The following is a 22,190-nucleotide window of genomic DNA, read 5'->3' on the forward strand; positions in this document are numbered from 1 at the left end:
GCTGTTTTCGTACCATTTGCCATCAGAGCATTTTTGTCTTTCAGTTCTTTGACCCATGGCCATGGGAGTCTGCTTTTTAGCAATTTATTTCCTTTGTAACTGGTACTTTAAGGTACAATCATAGACCATTTGTAAACACACAACCGTTATGATGCCTTAGATTTCACGTTATGGCTTTGTCATTGCTTGGGATTTTTGGTAACCAGCAGCACAGACATTGAGAGTGGGAATTGAATATCTCCTTCGCAGTGATCTATGGCCAAAACCCAATAACATCAAAACAATATAACTTTATAAATATAACTGAATTCATTTACATTTTACTTAAAATGGTGACCAGTCTTTTGGATCGGAGCACCACAAAGTCCATTAGAGTTGATTCCTCCAGCTCACCAAGAGGAGTGAGAGTGAATTCTTAGGTAACACTCGGCCTAGATATTATAAGGTGGGATAGGAACAGGAAGTAAAACAACAGTAGAAAATCAGCATCTAAAAGAGAATCTATGCTGATAGATTTGTTTGAAGGTTGTCTCAAAATATAGCATTGCGCCCGGCTCGTCTTGTGAACGTTGGGTGGCCTCAACCTGGCAACCTGCCTGAGCTTTTAGCCTTAAGAGGAGGGAGTGGGTACAGACAACTCTCTGAGATTGTGAATACGGACTGCAGTACCCATTTTAAATGCACAGCATCATGTTAGATAAATTGTACCATTAAGGACGCCTCTTTAAAGTAAGAACACTGTATCTGCAATGGAAAAACTGGGCTTGCAGAAAATACTTACTCAGGAACTAAAACCCACGGCTTGCTAGTCTTCTTAGAGATAGTGTCTCCTCAGTGGATGAGTTGGTTCAAGTAGGAACACATATTGAGAGAGATATATAGACTGCTAGGTTATATAAGTTACTACCTCAGCTGGAGAAAGGAAACAATCTGGAATGGTACCCTTCTTAAAACCGGTTCTGAATCTGTTGCATGTTCACCTTAGATCATGGTGCCAACACTATTGAGGTCCTACCATTGCCGTTACATACTGGATACCAGGAGCACATATACTTTAGTGCAGGAGTGCCCAATACGTCGATCGCGGTCGACCGGTTAATCGCGTGACATTCCAATGATCTAGTTTTTTAGTAAAAAAATATATATATATATATATATATATATATATATATATATATATTCACTCCCTGTGGCTTTTACCAATTGATTGACAGAAATTGTGTGTCAGACTTGGGCAAACGGTTTCAAATCTTTGCTTAACTCGAGCCAATCACTCCATTTTGATAGTACAAGCTGATATTGAGCTTAAGTCCAGTGCTCATGGACAATTTTGGAACTTACTCACAAAGGAAAAGTATCAAACCATCAGGAAATGTGCTAGCTCCTTGACTGCATTATTTTGCTCTACTTATTTATGCCAGTCAGCCTTTTCCCACATGAGGATTATTAAGTGCAAATACCATTTCACCATGAATAATGGTCATTTGGAAGCCTGCTTCAGACTAGCTACCAGCAGCTACGGTCCGGACTATGAGACCATGGCTGACTCCATTCAATGCAAGTCATCAGAGTATGTACTCAATATATATATATAAATAAATATATGTTTAGCATTTTTAATGTAGATCATAGATCATTCTGACCTGGTCAGTTTGAAAGTAGCTCGCAAGCTGAAAAAGTGGGGGCACCCCTGCTGTTGAAGAAGGTTAAATGGCCAAAATGATGAATTGCAACCAGTTCAAGGCTGTTTGTTTGTATAAGCGAATGGGCATGTCAACCAAGCTCTTGGAAAATGTAAAATGGATTGGTGTTTACATGGACATTCTTGGTTTGTCAGAGTGTACGTGCTCAACAACAGCAATCTGACCCTTCCAGCAATACTGGGCCTAGATTTCTTTTCCCCAAAAATTCTGAACGTCTTCCAGGAGATGATAAAAGTTTTAATTTGTCTGCATGTTAGGCTCTAGCCTCCAGTTTGGAATCAGAGCAACTGTACCTTGTAGAATACATCCTCTAATGCAACTGGACACATCCTCAGTTTTGTAACCTTTGTTCATCAGGTGCTTCGGGTCTTACATCAAACAACCATGCCCAGCAAACTCCACCGGGAGTGATGAAGTCCAAGCTTCCTCGCAGCATGTCAACAGGACATTAATGACTAAGATGGCATCCTTTGTCAAAGAAAAGCACAACACAGGAAATACCTGGCTTCCCATTGTCTGTTTCTCTATCAATTCTGCTTGGCAGGAGTCGACCTGTTTCTACCCCGTGGTGATTGCTCGTGGACGGAAACTAAAAGGAAAATTTGAGAGGCTCATCTGCCAAACTCCAGGAACAGAACAGAATAGCCTCTCTTGAAAAGAGTGCAAAAATGATGGAACAGGTCCACAGAAATGTAGCTGGAAGTCAGGTGAAGCAAGACATTACTATAAAACAAAACAACAACACTTATAGTTTGAAGACTGCAAGCTAGTATTGATCAGAGAGCATCCTCCGTCAAAGGCTGATTAGCATACTAGGCTAAGCTAGCAACAACGTGGAAGGGTCCAGCAAAAGGCTTGGGCCAGTGCTTGAAAGGGGAGTTTTGTGTAACCCATAGGTTCCTCGAGGGGATATCACTCCAGGTTACCAGAGACAGTTAGTGAGTGATTCTAAGGTAACACTTCCTGCCAAGAAACATTCCTGCCAAAAAAACAAACAGGTAGCAAGGAGTCCATGTGCTCATAGATTTGTTTGCAGTATGTTTAGTAGGAAATCTTGGTTTTAGTGACCTAGTTCAGACAGGCTAAAGAAAGAATAAATAAGAACCTATTAGGGGTTAAAAGGCAGAACTTTGACCATTAAACTAATTGGTTGAAATGTTTCAAGCTAGCTAGTCTTTATATTTTAAACAACCCTCCCCCCTCCCTTATCTAGTAATCATGGCATCGTAATATAGAAATATCAGTGTTTTTAGAAAAAAATCGGAGTTTAAACTGAGTTTTTACTTGCACTTGTTTGAATATTGGACTATTTGGAACACATTGGAAAATCTTTGAAAGGTATTCAAAGTGTATTTCTCTCACATGAATCGGAGCTCGGCTACTGTAACTCTGCATATCATGGAAGCCGCTAATGGAAAGCAAATGCTAAGCCAGCGAACTCTCCTTCTGGATAACAATGACGAATTTGGAAATTAACAACTCATCTGAATCTGAGTAAGACTTACAGATATCTTGGCGTATCTCTTTAAAATAAGACATTGAACTCAAAAGGCTGCCATGTCACTAATGATGTGCTGAAGAGGGGCCTTCCGGTGGCCTCTTGCTGTGTGCAAGTGTGTTAAAGGAGAGAGAGGGCTTAACGATGAAGCTGTGTGTGTAAATCAGAAGCAGGGACCAGCATCTCTCCATTCTGTACTTTTCCTCACTATTGCAGAAGGGCTCTTTGTTGTGTCACCATATATCTTGGACTTTTAAACCCGGCACTGCAACCGACATACACAAGTTGACATCTTAATTGAATCTTTAGGATCCTGTAAAAGGACCTTTATTGGGCAGGAGAAATATGGGCTTGCTCTGCAGCCAGTAAGGTCATGGACCCCTGCTGTCTACGCTGAAGGCCATACATATTGTATCCATATTTAGTGGGTATTTTTTGTGATAAATACTGGGATGCCGTTGACAGACCTTACCCTCCCCCACCCACCCAAACCCTGAGTCCACCTCCACCGCTTTCCTCTTCGATGGTATGATGGGTAAACCTCACAAGCAGGCCCCCCTGCAATGCTTCTGACAGCTGAGAAATGTCATTACAGGCCATAATGAAGAATGAAATCAGTTATACCATCGCCACATGCCCAAAATTTAATTAGCACCACTGAAGGTCAGCTTAAATGGTTTCCCCATGATGTTTTCCTATGATTACAATGTTGGCTTGTAAATTTACTTCCACTTTGATTTGCCATGAGGGATATTTCACGACAAAAGACAAATTGTCTCTCTCGAAAAAAAAAAAGGTAAGGAAAGGCCATGCAATGAAGTAATGTGTGTAACTTATGAATGTCTGACATGGCTGTTGACGTGGGATGACTTTAGAAAGGCAACTGATAAGACATTGAGATTTAAATGAGGTGTGGAGAAAAAGGCAGTTCAGTTTTTTTTCATGATCCAGTGCCATACCTTCACACAATGTACAATTAGAGCTTTAGTCTGACGAAAGACACAGCACAAGTGTTGAATCCATTTGCAGATCATTTAGTCTTTTTACATGCATTCAGCCTTTGATAACACAGCGGGAATCATAGCTCAATAAAGATACAAAATAAATAAATAAATGAAGCAGCGGAGGAAAAGAGAGTCATGCAAATGACTTTTGTTATTGCTCTGTGATTTTTTTATTTGAATTATAAGTGATCATTCTGCCTTTTAGTTACAGCTGTCAGCCCTCATTAACGTGTGGTATAAATTGCATCAAAGTGCATAAGGCTGTGTGTGATTAATTTATACAGCTCTTTACGTTAGAGGAAGCTGTGCAGGTGGCAGAGAGCCTAATGACTTGGTCTAGGCTGTACACCGTCGCTAGTCTCTTCTTTAGCACCTCAGAGTCAGACGACACACTGGCGGCGTTCAGTTCTGGCATGTGTCTATCATAGAACCGCCGAGTCTCTGGGAGCCAAAGACGCACGCACATTACACGCTAATATTCATAGTTTGATGCGGTGTCCGAAATAATTCAGAAAATACCCCTTATTTTCCATAATGACAATCAGCCATGCTTTGATTAGTGTCAATAAGTGGTTTTAACCTCATGTCATTCCCAATCAACATATGTTGATGCAGAATAACAAGAGGTTGAAACAGTGATTTTTATTTTTTATTAAAAGGATCGTAAAACCTGGGTTTCCTTTTCTTCTTTTGTAGTTGAATAGATTTGGTTTGTAAAAGTGAGTGAATACTGGAAACAAGTGGATTAAACAAAATACAATTAAATGACTTATACCTAATATGTTAAACTTATATTTTCTCATACTTATTTTATGGATACACAGAAAGTATAAAAATATTACGCACCAAGATATGTTTACCAAAGTCCACTATATCCAATTAGCCTTTTAGTTGGATTTAAAATCCCATTTATTTTCTCCCACTTATTAAATGCATATGTAGATACACACACAAACACATACACATATAGAACACTTCATTTGAACATATTTAAGCCAAGACAAAATATGGAAATGTACCCCTCTCAAGCTAAGAGCAAAACGGGCTAACATAAACATTAAACGATTTATGGAGTACATAATACTAAAACAAAATCAATAAGCAAGACTACTTAGAGTCCTATAGGCACCCCAGCACCATATCACCTCTCACCGCCATTTACTGAGTGGGGCTGTTAAACTGTGCTTTGAACGAGGTAACCAGGTCCAAACAGGGCAAATGTATTCATCAGGACTTACTTTGAACTTTGAACAGAAGAAAGTGAAGATAAAGTACTTTGAAGCCCTTAGAAATGTGCAATGAAACTCCCAGCTCCAAACAGTGATTGGTGGATATTCAGGGGGAAAGCACAAATCATTAATTTGCAAGTGAATATATTAGGAAGTCTAATTCAAAGGTTCAGCTGTGTGTTTTTGTAATGTTGGCTCTAATAAATATTTTTGAGATGCGTTGATATTCTGAGATTGCATGTGTGATGGGCTACGCATGGAGACAGAAGCCACAGATATGACCCCAAAAATGTCTCTCGACTTGGACCGGATGTGGGAATAAGGACCATATACAGAGCTTTCCATTGGAATTCATTCATGCATGTGTTAAAATTGCAATTGTCAATTTGAAGAAAATGCGAGCATCCTTTTTGCGGTGTGTATTGTTTTTTCATGTGTGTGAGTAAATGTTTTCACAAGGAAAGAAAATATATGCCGCCTAATGCAAAGTTATAATACACAAAGAAAATGACTGAAAATTAGCAGAATATTGATTGGCTCAATTTTCGCAATGGCTCCCAGTAAATCATTAAATGGAATTAATCTCATTAAGAATCCTAAGGTATGATTCAGTGTGCCATTGAAACAAAGTCCATTGGGGATGAGGCTTTCTCAAAATGCTCGTAGTCAAGATAAAACACAAGCAACCATTCCTGGAGATGAAGTATAGACATTTTATCCCATTGCATAAATTAACAGATTTACATCCCTAGAGCAAATTAATTGGAAAAAATGAAAAGCTTTAGTTAAGAAATCTGTCACAGGAGAGTGGATGAAAAAAAGAAAGTTGATTGACAAGGTGTATAAAAAGTGAAACGACAGCGACATACACAAGTCTGATAATGTTGTCACAGTAAAGCAGCATGTAAATAGCCCTAGGTCGTATTAGCATCTGGTGTTAGATAATTATCCTGTTTGTATTCTGAAATGTAAAAATATCCATATAAATACAGATGTCATCATTTAAAAAATGCTTGGAGAAAAGAGGATTTTCATGATAAACATTTATAACCAAAGAAATTACAAAATATATGAAAGAAAAACACCCCTTATAAAGAGTTTTCTTGGTAACAAAAGCCCAAGGGACATAGCCTCTCTCTGACACCAGCATTTGAAATGTTTGTGTCAACCGACAACAGGAAATAAAAATAAGTGTAGAACCCGTCCCTCAGACACACGACCACAATGTAGGACACCGATGTCGATTCTTCCACTCTACTTGGGTCTGTTTTCTGCAACCCCAGGAGGACTGCATCCGCACAGTACAGCCACGGAGAGTGTGTCCTCTTCCTCCTCCTCGTCCTACTCCTCTTCTGCCTCACTTGACCCGAGGCCTCGTCAATCGACCGCTCAGCCTTGCCCGCTCACGACCTCTAATGCCTCTCTTCTCCTGACAACAGCCGAACCCGTGGCCGAGACATGAGAACCACCACTGGTGCTAGTGCTGGCAGCCATTAGCCTTCACGACGCCGGCCGGGCGGTAGGGGGTTTGGGGGCGGGGAGGGGCTCTGTGTGGCGGCGGGGGGAGGGGGGGGGGGGGATGGTGTAGAGGCAATGTTCTGCTGTAACTGATGTGTCGTGTGCTGAACCTCGTCCCCTGGGTCAGACACAGCAGAGATGTAGCCACTCTGACTCCGCTGCCTCCTGTGTCTTGCGACGGAGCCTATTATCACGAGGTCCCGTGAATGTGGTGCATTCTGGGGGGGACGGGGGGACGGCACATGAAAGAATGATCAGGCAAAGCTTTCAGACACAAGTCATTGGGCACAGGCCAGGCTCTTTGTTGAACAAAATGGGGAAGGCGGTGACGAGCGGCACACCTGTTGGAAGTCCTTATGGGGGACACAAGCACTCACACTCGGCATTATGTACCGGATTATTTATATGGGGCTGTCGACTAATAATGGATTGGTCTCACACCGGAGCACTTTCTGCCATTCTGACAAAGTCAGGCCAAGAGGGACCCTTGGTTCCTGGTTCTATGGTGCCCACACACCAGCATGTTGTCTGAAGAAGTCATTCTCTACTGGCCACGCTCATGTCATGCATCCACTCTGCTAAGATCCCCCCCGCCCCCATCCGGCCCTTCCCTGAGTTATGTCTCCCTTTGGTTTTGATTCTTTGTAGGCATTAGTGAAAAATAACGAGTTAGGTTAACAATAACTTTTTGTCCAGAAATTCAAGGAACGAGGGACTATGAATAATGCAGACAAGTATTAAACGTGTTGATCTGTATAAATATCCTGGTGTTTTTGTCTGGATGAATGAGCAACGTGTCTAGGCCAATCACATCCCCCTTTAGAGCTGCTGTGTAGCGATTGTGATTGGCCCGAAAGGGTTAAGAGCATTGTTCATTCATCTGGTGATAGGGACATTTTTTATGCAAGAGCAACCTCTGATTAGGGGGTGAGTTTTAATGACAACTAATTAGCCAACCTCTTTAGCCCCGGTGTAATGATCAAACGAGCTGTCATCGGGCACCTGATACAATGATCCTCTCACTCCTGATATGATATTTTATTCCTCTGCAATTACGCAGCCCCCACCGCACCACATGTGTTTATTGCCTCAAGCACACATGTCAAATTAAAGAGCAGCTTATGCACCTGATATTTAATTATTGCCTGCTGCACCGCCGTGCACAATGGGAAAATGTCAAAGCTGGCAATCTACAGGACTTGAAGTAGCAGTCGGCAGCCTGCGATCACTGAGCAGCACTCATGCACATATGCAGAAGCGTTGCGTTGTGAATTTAAATATTGATTATGAATGGAAACCCTATCCGGCTTGTCTCTGCTCAGTTGGTTTCTCATCTGTTGGTCACGGTACACAACGCCTTGTTTGCTGAGGGAAGACCTTGTAAAGATTGAAATGTTTGCTAAGATTGTTGTCTGAAACTTGTGTTTTATAGGAAAATACATTATTTTTGTAAATGTCATGTTATTTCTGTCTATTACAACACAGTTTACAGTATACTTCTAATTTTCGTCCTTCTACTTAAATGCAGTTTTAAGATGTTCAACATAGTACAGTATGTATGGTTAATTGAGGTCTGTACTATCAACAACAACAAAATGGATGACAAATACAAATAGAAAAAAGCTGTGAAATATTATTGCAACTTTGCTCGATTCTTTTATATGGGAATATAAAATGAGCCCTTTTGTTTTTAATGGATGTGGTCGAAGGGCCCACCTATAATCAGCATCATTTGTTGGCTCACTCAATTATTGTATATTCTTGAAACAGAATTTCAAAAGTGTCTCTCTCCGTCTTTGTTTCACGCCGTTGTCATGACACATTTATTGCCAAGGAAAATGTGATTTTGATTATGCATCCACCGCTAACCTAGTGTTTACCCCATCTTGTATAAGGACTAAGTTAACTCCTCTTTTAATTGACTTATTCTTCCCAGTTACTTAAGAACGAGGCTGTGGTCCAGATCAAATTGTTTAATTCTTTCCGTTTCCTTCTGCTGACGAGCCAACCGCCGGCTCTATTGATGTTAGAATGCGTTGGTTTTCTAATGACGCTCTTCGCAGAAACAGATTGTGATCTTGGCAGTGCGTCTTGTCTTGTTTTCCTATTCATTTTTATCTGACTTTGTGTGCATCTTCCACTGTCTTTTGTGGCTCATTATCAAAATCTCTGAATGACCCAGTTGCACCATTCGAAAAGATGCATGTTTATGGGCCACAGAATACATCTTCAGTGCATGCAGAGTTTAAACTTATATTGTGCAAAGCATACTTTTTCTCTGTTAAATCGTTCGTCATTAAATTATCTCCCTGTATTATTTCACATTAAACACTTATTCGATGCGTGATTCTGGGTTGCTTGATGACAAAAATATATTATTACCTTTCTTTAGCACTCACTTTACCGGATATACTTACCTGATATTGGACATTAAAAGCTAAGTGACTTTTCTTTACGATGCTCTGTGTATATTGTTCATAATTATATTAATTCCTCGTCCGCCTAGTGAATTAGCAAGGTGACATTGTTACAACGATGGACTAAAAAGCCCTCTTAATGTGTTCATGTCACAGGTGACAAATCAAAGGAAATAAGGTTGGACTATGAAGTAGTTTCTTGTTAGGGTACTGCGTCGCACGCTTTGTGATTCATTGCACACCACGCGATGCTCTCTAGTCTCTAACCATCTGTTTGCCACCACTGAAGGAGAATATGAAGGAGTGAGGATAGCAGCCTCGGCCACATAGCATTCATGTAGAAATGAAATCATTTTCCTCCTGCATTTAACCCTCCTGTAACAGATAGCTGGCCTCTATGACAGTTGCCATTCTGCAGCTGCACCATAATGACATATACATCGAGGGGCCTGAGTGGCTGCATGACAGAGCAGCGCGGCCCTAGTAGTAAGAGACATCAATGTAACAACACAGAAAGAGACATGGCCCTCCCTTATAGACACCCCCTCCTGATGGCTGCTCTCCTGCTCCATACCCCTGGTGGACAGCCTTAAACTACCACCTGCCCCGCTCTATGTGACAAATGTTGATCGATGGCTTATGTTTGAAGAGATAATTGATTGTTTAGGGGAAGAAAGGCCCACACATGATGGTTTCTTTTGCCAATTGTGTCCGTCTTCATTTACTGTTGTTGGCACACATTTGTTCCCGCAGGCAGGTCATTGAATGCCCTCATTTCCAAATCTTTTTTAATTTTTCTTTAATAATGAAAGTATATATCGATCTAAATGAAATTATTACTAGAGCCCTTATTTTGCATATCAACAGTCACAAAACATTGATGTTGTACCATTATGTATTAGGTTTCATTCAAAAAAAGAAAAACATGAGAGTTGCGATCAAATAATTTTGTTTACAAACATGGTCATTTCTAAGATACTTATCGTCTCTCATTGCACCAAAAAAAAGTTGTCAAGTTGATTCATTTCCCGACATTTGTTGATGCACATCTAAAACATAGATAGGGTTTTGTGAAGCATTCAGTAATATCCAGGAACAGCATTTTATTTCCCTCTAAGGAATGGCTTGCCAGTCACCCGCATATTCAATCACTGAGCTTTCTTAATTGTAAATGTTCAGATGCAGTTGTTTTGCTCTGGCTTGTAGCTTTGCAGAGTGTGTGGAATGTTATATCTTTTTTTTTCTGTTTCAGCACAGATGAATTCAACCATTATTCATCCATAGCCCAGAACCAACCGATGGGTTTGGAAAATGAACCCTGTTCTCTTTTTCTCAAGTAAGTGTTTTTTAGTCCGGGGTAAACACACAGGCATTCTACACACACAAATGGCTTCTGCTCATGAACGTGGGCAAGGACTTGAATGCACACACACACACACGCACACATACACACACACTCAAACCGACCCCAAATAAACATCTAAGAAAACTTCAACATAAGGAGGCATTTCTGAGTTTATGGCTCCACCATCTGGTTATTTCTGGTATGGAGGAAAATTGTACATCCCGCATACATACTAAGGTAAAGGTATAATTCCTTCAAAATGAATATTTACTGATTACTGATTCAAACAAATGAATCACTGTAATTCAATGTCAATTAATCTGGCCACATTTGAGTAGTAATTTTTATTTGCCCAAAAGTTACCATACAACCATACCATACAATAATCATTTGAAGACTAGTAATATCCTAAAATAAAATATTATGCCATTAGGCACTGAGAGAGAATAACTGAAATCCTCCCATTAGAATATCACTGGTATTGCTATGGTCATTTGACAGTGGCCTTTAGAAGACAGAAAACTGATTGTCTTAAAAGTCAACAGCATGAGCAGACTAGTGGGTAATAATCTTATCTGTAAATAAAAGTCTAGAGTTTGTTATGGATAGAAAGAAGAAAACATTTCATGGCTGGTGTTTGTATTCGTGGGTCTTCAAAAGACTCCGGTTATTGATCAGTGGAAATTAGATCGGTGAAGACAGCTTTTCAGCCGTCAGGGGGTAGACTCGTACAGAAGGGAGGGCGGCTCATTTAAAAAAGGTGCATGTTATGGAAGCCTTTATTAACACTCCTCATTTGCTTTTGAAGACAGGCGGGGGGTTTGGGACCCGAGACCTGGCGTGATATACAGACGTGTGGCGTCTTCAACGCTTATTCTCCTGCCGAGAATGCTTTGTTGAAAACTATAGGCATCTCTGTTGCTTCTATGTTCTGACCCAATCCAAGTGGCGACATAAAAAGAAAAAAATCTAAACTTCACACTTCACACATTCAGTCGCAGAGAAAAAGACTGGCATTTACTGAAACTGTGCATGGGTGTGTGTGTGTGTGTGTGTGTGTGGTAATGTTTGTGTGTGTGTATGTATGCGTGTGCGCATGCGTTTGCATGCACACATACACGCCGTGAGAGAATCCTCTCAACCTATTATAAATATGAATATGAAGAAATAAAGGGATTTGAGAGGTGGAAACCCGGGAAACTTGTGTCGTGAGGGAGCTGGTAAAGAAACAGAGACAGGTTGATGATGGAATACAAGATCCATTAGAGGAGCGTAGCAGAGGTGTGAAGCAGGGTGTCAGAGTGGAGAAATACAACATGTTAAACCCATTTGAGGAAAACCATCCCAGATCCCAGATCAGATGAGACTATTCCGCTAACATTATTATTTATATATTGATTAGGCATATTTGTTGGATTCATCTCGTCAACAAAATTTCCGAATACCAATTATGGTTGACTGGTTGTAATTGTAACAGGAAAGTCAAAGAGCACCTACTGTAGATGACTACTGATAGCATTAGACTTAATACGGTCTACAAAACCTAAGAACCTTAAGAATCCTTTATAAGAAACCACTACTTATTTGCATATACCGAAGGGCTAATCCTGGGTACTTCTAATTCCATATAGATGTAGTAAATCAAAGTTACATCTAGATATAAAAAGTACAAACATACCATCCCATTTGTGAAATCTGAAATCCCTCCTAGATTGGATATTTTAATCAAGAAACTTGGATCATATTGTGCCACGTGGCCACAACAACCAACTGATCTCTTCTTCTTGCGATTCTAGCCATTAAATTAGTTTTGCAAACAAAACGCAAAGCTCAAATCAGGAAATCTTTAAGACTTTCCCTTCCTATGTGCTAGGAAAGATAAACCCTTGCAAGGAAAGCCATTCTATGTAATATTAAATGTATTCTATATAATGCATGTGGACACTAGACAGTTTGAATTTAGTTAAAGAATTATAAGCAATAAACTGCATGACAGTAGAATGATACTTAAAGGAGGTATGTCTTTATAGAATATAATTGTGAGATGATTTGCATCTAACGTCCAATGGATTTGAAATGCCTTCTGCTTGTGCTGAAATTATTCAATAGTGATTTAAAATCAAAGATGAATCGATAAAATGTGTATATTATGTATTATTGTATACTAATAAGCAAATAATGTACTATGACTCCAAATTAATAATTGTGTGTGTGTGTGTGTGTGTGTGTGTGTGTGTGTGTGTGGGTGTGTGTGTGTGTGTGTGTGTGTGTGTGTGTGTGTGTGTGTGTGTGTGTGTGTGTGTGTGCGTGCGTGCGTGCGTGCGTGCGTGCGTGCGTGCGTAAATGGACAAAACATATGTTACAAGGCATGAAATTGGAAGTTGATTTAAAAACGGGTTTATATTTTCACCTTCCTCCTCTCCCTCTTTCATCCATTAACGATGGTGTGCGGTGACCAAGTGTTTGCTCAGCCGAAAGTAAGGCTTGTTTGTTTTGAAGTGCGTTCAGGCATTTGCTCGACAAAACATTCTTCCTCTCGCCGTGCCGCGGAATCTGCAGCAGAAAGCTGACAGAGTGGCCTGCTCTCTATTAGAAACAGCCTCGGGAGCTAACCATGCAGAAAGCTCCAGGCTCAAAGGAAACTTGTTCCTCTTTTAAATGGATGAGCATTGAACACTCCTCACTTCTCCCCTGTGATTACTTTCTCCAGACAAAAAATGGCTTTAGATGCGCTTATGCAAACTGAATAGCTCGGGTTGAAAGCCGTCAACAGCTGGGCCTCTGCCAGCCACAGGATAAGCTAAAAGGCAGTTATCCGAGATTTAATACTCAAAATTATTGAAATCAAGGTGGGATTTGTAATGATATTCAATTACAATATTTTTTTTCATTGACTAGATAAAGTGGAAAATTCTAGTTTCCATGTCACAGGAACTATGATCCATTACTTTATTACTTATGGAAATTGATTGACAGATCATGTAATTCAACTGAAGTACTCTACATTGATGCTGAATAGTTAATGCACCCCCCCCCCCCACCCCCCCTCCATGCTAGCTCGTTAACAGGGGGAGATCCAAGCCACTATACTCCCTCCGATGGCTACAGCTAACATTTCTAGTGGTCCGTTTGAGCGTGTGCACTAGCGTCACCATCATGTTAGAACGATACGCATGCTCCCATGGTGACCAGGAGTAAGGCCAATGCTTGTGTTCGGTAACCAAATGCTACCGAACCATGAACCTCCGCTGAAAGAACAAAACAGAGTATCAGCGCTGCGTATCACTGCTAAAACAGGACCAGTGGGAGGGTACTGTTCTGGGCCCATAGGTGGGACTGGACCATGCGAGGCCAGCATGTTCCAGAGCAGCCAGCATGGTTATTGGACACAGCCTGCCTCCTGCTTCTTAGCCTTCACCCTGCTGAAGGAGGCCAACCTGCACTGCCTCACCCAGAGGGAAGCCTCTCCTCCCCAATGTCATATCGTTAGTCATATTTCTGCCAAATTGTGATTTCTGCCTAAATCTACTCTCCTAACACTGCTGATTCACTGTGCCTCGTTGGCAATATCTATACATTGACATCTGGTCAAACTTACTGGTACAGTATAAATAAATAAAAATGACGTGTTTGCCAAACAATGTGTTTTTACTGTTGATCCGAAAACCTTAAAATATGACATAGGCAATCATGCCATGAGGCCAACAATATGCTAAGTTGCTAAAACTCATGGTGGATCAATTCTTCTTGCTAGGCATCAGAAGCTATAGACACCCAGGTGCTGCTATTGTCTCCTCCCGAGGCGAGCGAGCGAGCGAAAGAAAGAAAGAAAGAAAGAAAGAAAGAAAGAAAGAAAGAAAGAAAGAAAGAAAGAAAGAAAGAAAGAAAGAAAGAAAGAAAGAAAGAAAGAAAGAAAGAAAGAAAGAAGCATGCTATGGAAGCAAAGGGCAGGACACTGATGGATTAACATAGAGATCTAGCTTCATGAAGTTCCAAGTAATAGATTACATCTTACTTTGAGTTTTAACTCAACATGAAAGCTGGCGCTTCAGTAAACATAAAAGTCACTCATGATTCTTGGAAAAACAGCATGGAGCCCACATTCGCTATAAAATTATTGTTCATGCATTCTGACGGCATTACTTTCTAAATCTACTTGTGGTGCATCATTGCATTAGCTATATCAAACAATTCATTCTTGTTGTTCTCTTTACAACAGATAAAGAGGAAATTATCTGTTGATAAAGATTACAATATCGGTCTCTCAATGGCTTTGCTTTTACCAGCAGTGATTTGAACTTAAAAGTAATATCCAATTTGTTAGACATTTAATTTGTCAGTTCTCCCATAAGTGCACAATTAAACTGTTCTTTTATCTAATTACAATGAAACAAGAAGATCATAATGAGTGTTTGGCTTTGTTGTTGAGCTCACTGATGTTAATACCATGCTTTCTTGAGATAAAACCCCCCCATTACTTTAGATGTAAATCAGAGACCTCCTCAGTCGCTGCTACCGAGTGATTATTACAATGCCTCGAACGCATTGCACCACCCTTGTTTACCATTTACAATGATACAGAATAATAGGGGGGGTATTACCCCATTACCCCTACCAAGTAAGAATATGAAGTTCTTTATTTGCTGTAAATAATTTATGATGCACTGCATCTCTAGAGAACCCCCGCCCCCCCAAATGATTAAATAAATACCATTGTAGTGCAGCGCAACTCTGCCCTCCATTTGAGTCAAATTTAATCCCCTATTAGGATTGTAGGTCTGCACGGCTTTGTGGGTAATTAGCGAACATGCTCAGGAATGTTGGTGAGCCTTGGCAGGTGCGTTTGATCAGCGGCACGAGGGAGAATCACTGTTGACAGAGAGAGGATGGTGGGTGGGTGGTGGGTGGGTGGGTGGGTGGGTGGATGGAGGTGGGAAGGCAAGAGGGGTGGAGGACAGAGATAGAGGATGAGAGCTATTCATTTAGACTATTCCAGTGCTTCTATCACAGCCTAATACTTAAAACAGAAGGAGGTACTCAACGGATTTTCTATATTAATTGTATTATTCGTAATTTGACTTAGTTGATTTCGCTATGTTAAGCATATGATGAGGATTGATGCGCTAGCTCAATGGTTTGTATCATAATTCCCATATATTTTTTATAGTACAACAATTTTGGTTACTATCCGCAATCTGCTTGAAGGTGAAAGGCAAGCCAATTAACGCATTTTCAGTATTCATCCTCAATGATAACTGCTAAATTAAGAAAAAAAATCCTAAAATAACCAATGCATTAATATTTTAATATGTTCTATATGTTTACATTTACCACCATGATGGTACAAGGAGCAGATATTTTACTAGTTCAATAATAACTACGAAAAACCTACTGTCATGATTACTGTTAAACACATATATTGTTGATGAATTATTAATAGTAGCGCGCGTGCACGTGTGTGTGTGTGTGTGTGTGTGTGTGTGTGTGTGTGTGTGTGTGTGTGTGTGTGTGTGTGTGTGTGTGTGTGTGTGTGTGTGTGTGTTCACTTCAGTAGAGCACAAAGAGGACTAATTAGAGGGTCTACACTAGAGCTAATTTAAAGACGCCAGAAGCATAGTTTATATATAAGTGCTAATATTTGAAAGTCAAATTTTGGTTGAAAAAGGGCTGTAATAACTGTTAATTAACTCCTATTTTCTTCTTCTTTTTTTGCTTTTTGTATTTCTTCTTCCATATAAAATAAAGTCGAATCAAGCATAGACTAGCACTTAACATTTCGGACCACAAAGATATATTTCAAAGCTTTGAATTATTCCTTTGATCTGAATATTCTCTGTAGATTAGATATTATTTTAAGATCCCTTTGTTCAAAAATTCATCTTTATTATCCCTGCATGAAATGCATAGCAATTCCCCACGTAACTAACCATCGGTGCAATTAACATCTTCGATCGACCTCATATTACTGATAATTTATACGGACTCCATACCTCCCCTGTGGCAGCTTGCAGGGTTCGCCTCTTCCCCAGCAATGGAATCAGTTTCATCCTCATGAAAATGGAATGTGAAACTTTAATGAAGAAGATTTGACTGTCTTGATAATAAAGACTTTGAAACAACACCAAGACCGGCCGCAACAAGCAAAGCAGAAAAGCCGCACCAGTGTAGTGACATCAGCCCAATTAAAACAGACGATAAATATTAACAGTAGTAAGTATTAACAGAACATGTCTGGGTAGCCAAGTTGTAAACAAGAGTCACTTTTTAATGATGGCTAGTCATTAAAACTGTGTCACACAGTGTTTTCCAGCAAGGCAAGACGTCCCAGTTCTATTGAGTGAGCGGTGTTGGAGGCAGAGGCAGCCTGTATTTGATCCGCATGAAACCACCGAAATTGATTTAAAATGAACATACTGTTAGAGGATAAGACAATGCGCAGTGCAACCGACTATCGTCTCATACAGCAGCGCCAAAAGTGAGGCATAGGCCTGATGCTGGGCCTTTGGCACTGTGGAACCATGACCGGTTGAACACAGATGGAGTTACAATCTTCTAATACAGGAATTAAAAATACAGCCCTGCCTAAGCAGGAAAGGCATACTTGCAAAAAACAATGACAACTTATCATTATCTACTCAATGTTTTTAAGGAGGATAATCGCTCTGTTCTATCCTCCATCTTCTCACCTGACCGTATATTATACTGTCAGCATCTCGTGTTCAAAAGAGCAATCTTTAAAATAAATAACACTTATTATCACAATTAAAATATACAATGATTGATTGATTGATTGATTGATTTCATTTATTTCAGACATATCAAGATACAATTCAAACATCGCAAATAACACCAAACAAAATAAAAGCATGACACTACAATAAACAAAAGCGATGTGCCAATTATTTCACTAAAGAAAAAAAAATTACATACATACATTCATGCACAATTAACTAAATAGTGTCTTTAAGGATTTGTGTAGCTAGCTGCTACCAGAGGTATTTCAGCAGTACCTAACATGTAGCATGTGCTTTTCTTCGTTTTCCAAATATTATCAAAGTTTAAAACATTCAGATTTACATATACAAAAATGGTTACGTGTGTGGGGTCAGAATCATAGAATAAATTTGAATCTTAGCAGAAGTGATGCTTACTTCCCGATAAGATACAAAGGCTGCAGATGGGGAAGTTTGGGTGTTGGTGAATGCCAGCGCAGCTAATAAATGGGCAGGATTAACACCAGCCTTATCATATCCACGGCCTTTAATAGGCAGGCAGTGTTGAATTATCTATAGGTCTCAGTGATTCAAAAAGGACCATCAAACCCAAACTTGAGAGCAGTGTCTTGTAATTGAATAATACATTACATGTGGCAATTATTTCTGTTAGAAGCAGACTGAGGAATCAATAACCAAGGGATCAAATCAAGGACTGTGCGGCTCTTGTCTCTATCCCCCTTGTGACCAATTACATCAGCACAGTTTAAACACCTGCAGTGTCACATCTCGCTGTGACTCTCACTCACCCCGCATTCTCTCTCCCTCATACTCACACACATATTGTGTTAGACAGCTGTTGAAGGCTTTGAAAAGGAAAAAAAGGTGCTTCAAATTAATCTTTAATTTTTCATATGTATCGATACTTTAATAAGCAAATTGAGGATATGATTCTTAAAGGAATATTTTTGCCCTCACTTTTTTTGTAGAAAAAAACACCCCAAAAAAATATATATATATCAAGGTTTGAATGTAAATATGGGATGATGGTTTGGGGCGATGGGGTTGCCCATCTTTGTTGAGTTAATATGTTCGTATTGCGCAGACTGACCTGCGCTTTATCAATTATGCACCCGTTCTTTGCTCCAGGCGGCGTATCTAGCCATGAGATGCGTGGTGCTGATTACGAGGGAGTGAAATGGGCCTGTTTTAATGAACACATCCCATTAAACAGAGTCGTGGCTCCGGTACACACAGGTGACAATGAACCCTTGACCGACAATGCTCCTGGCTTGTTGGTAAAAGGGAATGCAATTACACCTTTCGTTTTATCACTTGAAATATTCACAGTTCTTAAAAAGGCAGAAAATCAGGTCTCATTAAATGTTGATGTTGCTGGTGAGAAGAGAAGAACACTGGCTACATCAAAAGCCTTGTTAGGTCCACTGAATACTAATACGCATGCCAAGCCGCACTTTGGCCGCATCTAAACCCTGCAAGAAAAGCTGGGTTCAACTGCCTGTTCCCTAGCCGTCTCCCCTCGAGACTTTGACTTTGGTTCACGTGCGGAATCCCGTTGGATAATGCCCAATCAGGGTGTGATAGGATGTGATTTGCTTGACTCGTCCGTACATACGTGTGTTGGGCTTCAGTGTTTCATCACCTGCCCTTTTGTGATGTCTTGTTGAATATGCGGATTGATCGTCAAATCTGTCAATACAACGCAAACAGAGACTCAACCATGCAATAATAGCCTGGAGCCACAGGACGTATGTGTCGGAAGATTGATTGATTATCATTCCCATTTGTATTATTTCCGTGTTTGTGAGAGTGCTTGCGCAAGCTGATTAGCTTGTTCTTCTGAAAGTTTGCGGCATAGGAGTTGAGAACATTTCATCCTTGAAAGCTTCATATTTAACCCATTATTTTGAAAGACAAGTCTATACAAATGCTTTAAGTCTTTTTATTCCAAAGGCAGGTATAGCAACCTAGCCCAGGGCAAGATGCAAGTCCATATCATCAACTCAGAAAAGCCAAGGTCGTCAAAACACAGTGTACATACAAGTACATGCATAAGGCAACAAGAGCAACTAGAAAATGCATTTCTTGCAGAAAATGTGGCGAGTGCCGCAGTACAAAGTGAGGTTGAAAATATTTTTTTAATAAAGCAACATAGATTAAGACATAAAGAAACGTTAAATGGCTTAAATCAAGTGATGGGATTTTAACAAAAGTTCAAAAGTCGAAATGGAGTAAACAATGTTAACATGCACACAATTTAAGAAAATGTAAATGGTTGGAAACAAATAAAGTGACAGCTGAATGAAAAGCGCAAAGCATTGCTAAAAATGAAGAAATGTAAAATGAATTAAACTGAAGAATCTGAAAGGTCAAATGTATTGCCCTGCTGGTGTGTGTGTGTGTGTGTGTGTGTGTGTGTGTGTGTGTGTGTGTGTGTGTGTGTGTGTGTGTGTGTGTGTGTGTGTGTGTGTGTGTGTGTGTGTGTGTGTGTGTGTGTGTGTGTGGCAGCGTCCGGTGATCGTGTCTTTAAGAGAATAGCGAGCCGGTGTCCTCCAAAAGTAACTGAATATTTTAAAATTTGAATGGAGTCTCTAGGTGAAAAATTGAGGAAGGAGATAGATTCCACAGTTTGTAGAGCGAAAGAAAGAATAAAACTTAGGAAGAACAATAGTTGAGCGCTGCATGCAGCACTCACCTAATGACTATAGATCCATGCACAGGTGACTTTCTGTGTAAAGATGTTCTTTTCATCTCGCAGGGGCCTTGGGACCTTCTTATTGAGAGAAGATGTAAAGGAAGGAGACATGCTTTATGCGTGTTCCAACTTTCTCTTAGATTATAACTATGCAGGAAAAAATTATATTATGCCTACAATAGTCTAAGCCTCTTCATTCTCACGGAGTCACCATGCGACCAGTCCTTAAGATAATTCATTGCAAGTGAAGCCGTCTTCAAGAAACTGAAGACGAGGTTCTCAGTGGTTGTCAGCCTTAACAAAAATGTATACTTGGCTCCAGTGAGACACAGGTTATTCTGATACATTTGTTCCGTCCGTTGGTATGTCTTTTTTGTTTCTGACGTATGGTATCGGATTGGTCGTGCTTGCTGCTTGCATGTCATAAACTCGCTACATGTCAGGACGAGGTCTTCTTTTCCTGACTTTATGACAGTTATTGGTAATCATGCTGTTAATCAGCAATCATGCAATGCTGTGTCCCTTACTTTTTGCATTGAAGTGAATGGCTCTGCTCTGCGATTTTAGACACGCACCCAAATATCAATTCCTGGAAGACCTGCTACCTTTCATAAGCAGCTGTAATCGAAAATAAATTAGGTGTAAAACTTACAGAGAATACTTGGATGAAGACGTGGCCAAAACATCAAAGGACCACCTGTGTTTTCAGGCGACTTCTGGGTGGTTGGTTTGTGTTGCATATTTCATGGGTTTCATGGCTCACAGCCCAGCTATTCTACTGCAGTGTATAAAAGCAGAAAACCAATTTCAGTTAAATACGATGTCAATTAAAAGAAGAAGACTTATTGTCTGTCTGTTTCTAATTTTACCGTTGCTGTTCTCGGGTGTGGCCCTGAGCCGCTGAAATCCATGGCTTTTTACCATGCGTTTCTTAACCCTGAAGTTGAGCGCAAGAATAAGAACTGAGAGAGACTGTGTTCCACTTGAAAGCCTCCAGATGACCTATGGTTCCAGGCAGGCCTTTAAAGACACGGAGGACAATCAAAAGGACAAACGCGAGCGGCGTCCTGGGTGAGCTACAACATGAATGCGCGGCGGTGCTAGGCTCACTACTGTGATGTCTTTGACCTGATAGTTCAAAGCCGCGCGTGGATTCAGGGACCCCTGCACAGTGTGGGTGCACCTCAGACACACACACAAAAAACCTTTGTTCATAATATAGTGAATCAGCCACATTGTTTTGGTTTTAAGCTGGATAGCAGCATTTGATAAAGACAAGAGTTGAACAGTTGTAGACACAGGCAGCCGGGCGCTTACAAAACACATCCCAGACAGATCGAATGCTTTGCCAAAATATCCTCTGATATGTATGATAATAATTGAATCGCTCAAATAAATCCTGGTGCCATCTAATACGACCCATCTCCATTTGCTCTCCTTTCTCTCTCTCTTACACACACACACACACACACACACACACACACACACACACACACACACACACACACACACACACACACACACACACACACACACACACACACACACACACACACACACACACACACACACACACACACACACAAACACTTGCCCTTTTCATTCAAACACGAGAGTCGAAATTAAATACTCCCACAAAAAGTCAGATATTTTCAAGGCAGGTACACCTTGGCACAAGCACACAAAGCATTGCACTTTACTATTCCTTACAACGTGCGGTGTTCTCAACAAGTTGGGCTTGTTGCTGTGTGGTGTGTAGTCTTCTGTTTTGTAAAGAAACAAGGTGGTGAGGTGGGATGGGGGGGGGGGGGGGAGAGGGTCACAGAACGGTAGCCTGTGTGGTGTGTTCTGTGTGGTGGGTTCTGTGTGTATCTGAGGCGAAAGGAAGGGTGCCCAAGACCCCAGGGTTATAGTTAACAGGGGAAGGGAGAGAGGGAGAGAGGGAGAGAAAGAGTGAGAGAGAGGTTGACTGCTCACAGTGCTTCTCCTCCATCTCTCCCGAGACACAAGGGTGAGCCCCGCTTTGAAGTTGAAAGTGTGGCTCCGA

At 40.6% G+C, this 22,190-nt stretch overlaps 1 long non-coding RNA gene across 3 annotated transcripts in view; it reads right to left on the reverse strand.

The window, feature by feature from the left end:
• The window catches only part of LOC130403963 (uncharacterized), a 65,920-nt gene that overhangs the window by 34,908 nt on the left and 8,822 nt on the right, over positions 1-22,190 (reverse strand). The window contains exon 3 of one of the 3 annotated variants that reach the window (XR_008904136.1): positions 7,096-7,170. The exons of the other annotated variants lie outside the window; for them this stretch is intronic. This is a non-coding gene — a long non-coding RNA (uncharacterized LOC130403963). Of the gene's footprint in view, positions 1-7,095; positions 7,171-22,190 lie in introns of those variants that run through there. 3 annotated transcript variants of the gene reach the window in all.

Source organism: Gadus chalcogrammus, chromosome 14 (assembly GCF_026213295.1).
Source record: "Gadus chalcogrammus isolate NIFS_2021 chromosome 14, NIFS_Gcha_1.0, whole genome shotgun sequence".
Lineage (NCBI taxonomy): Eukaryota > Metazoa > Chordata > Actinopteri > Gadiformes > Gadidae > Gadus > Gadus chalcogrammus.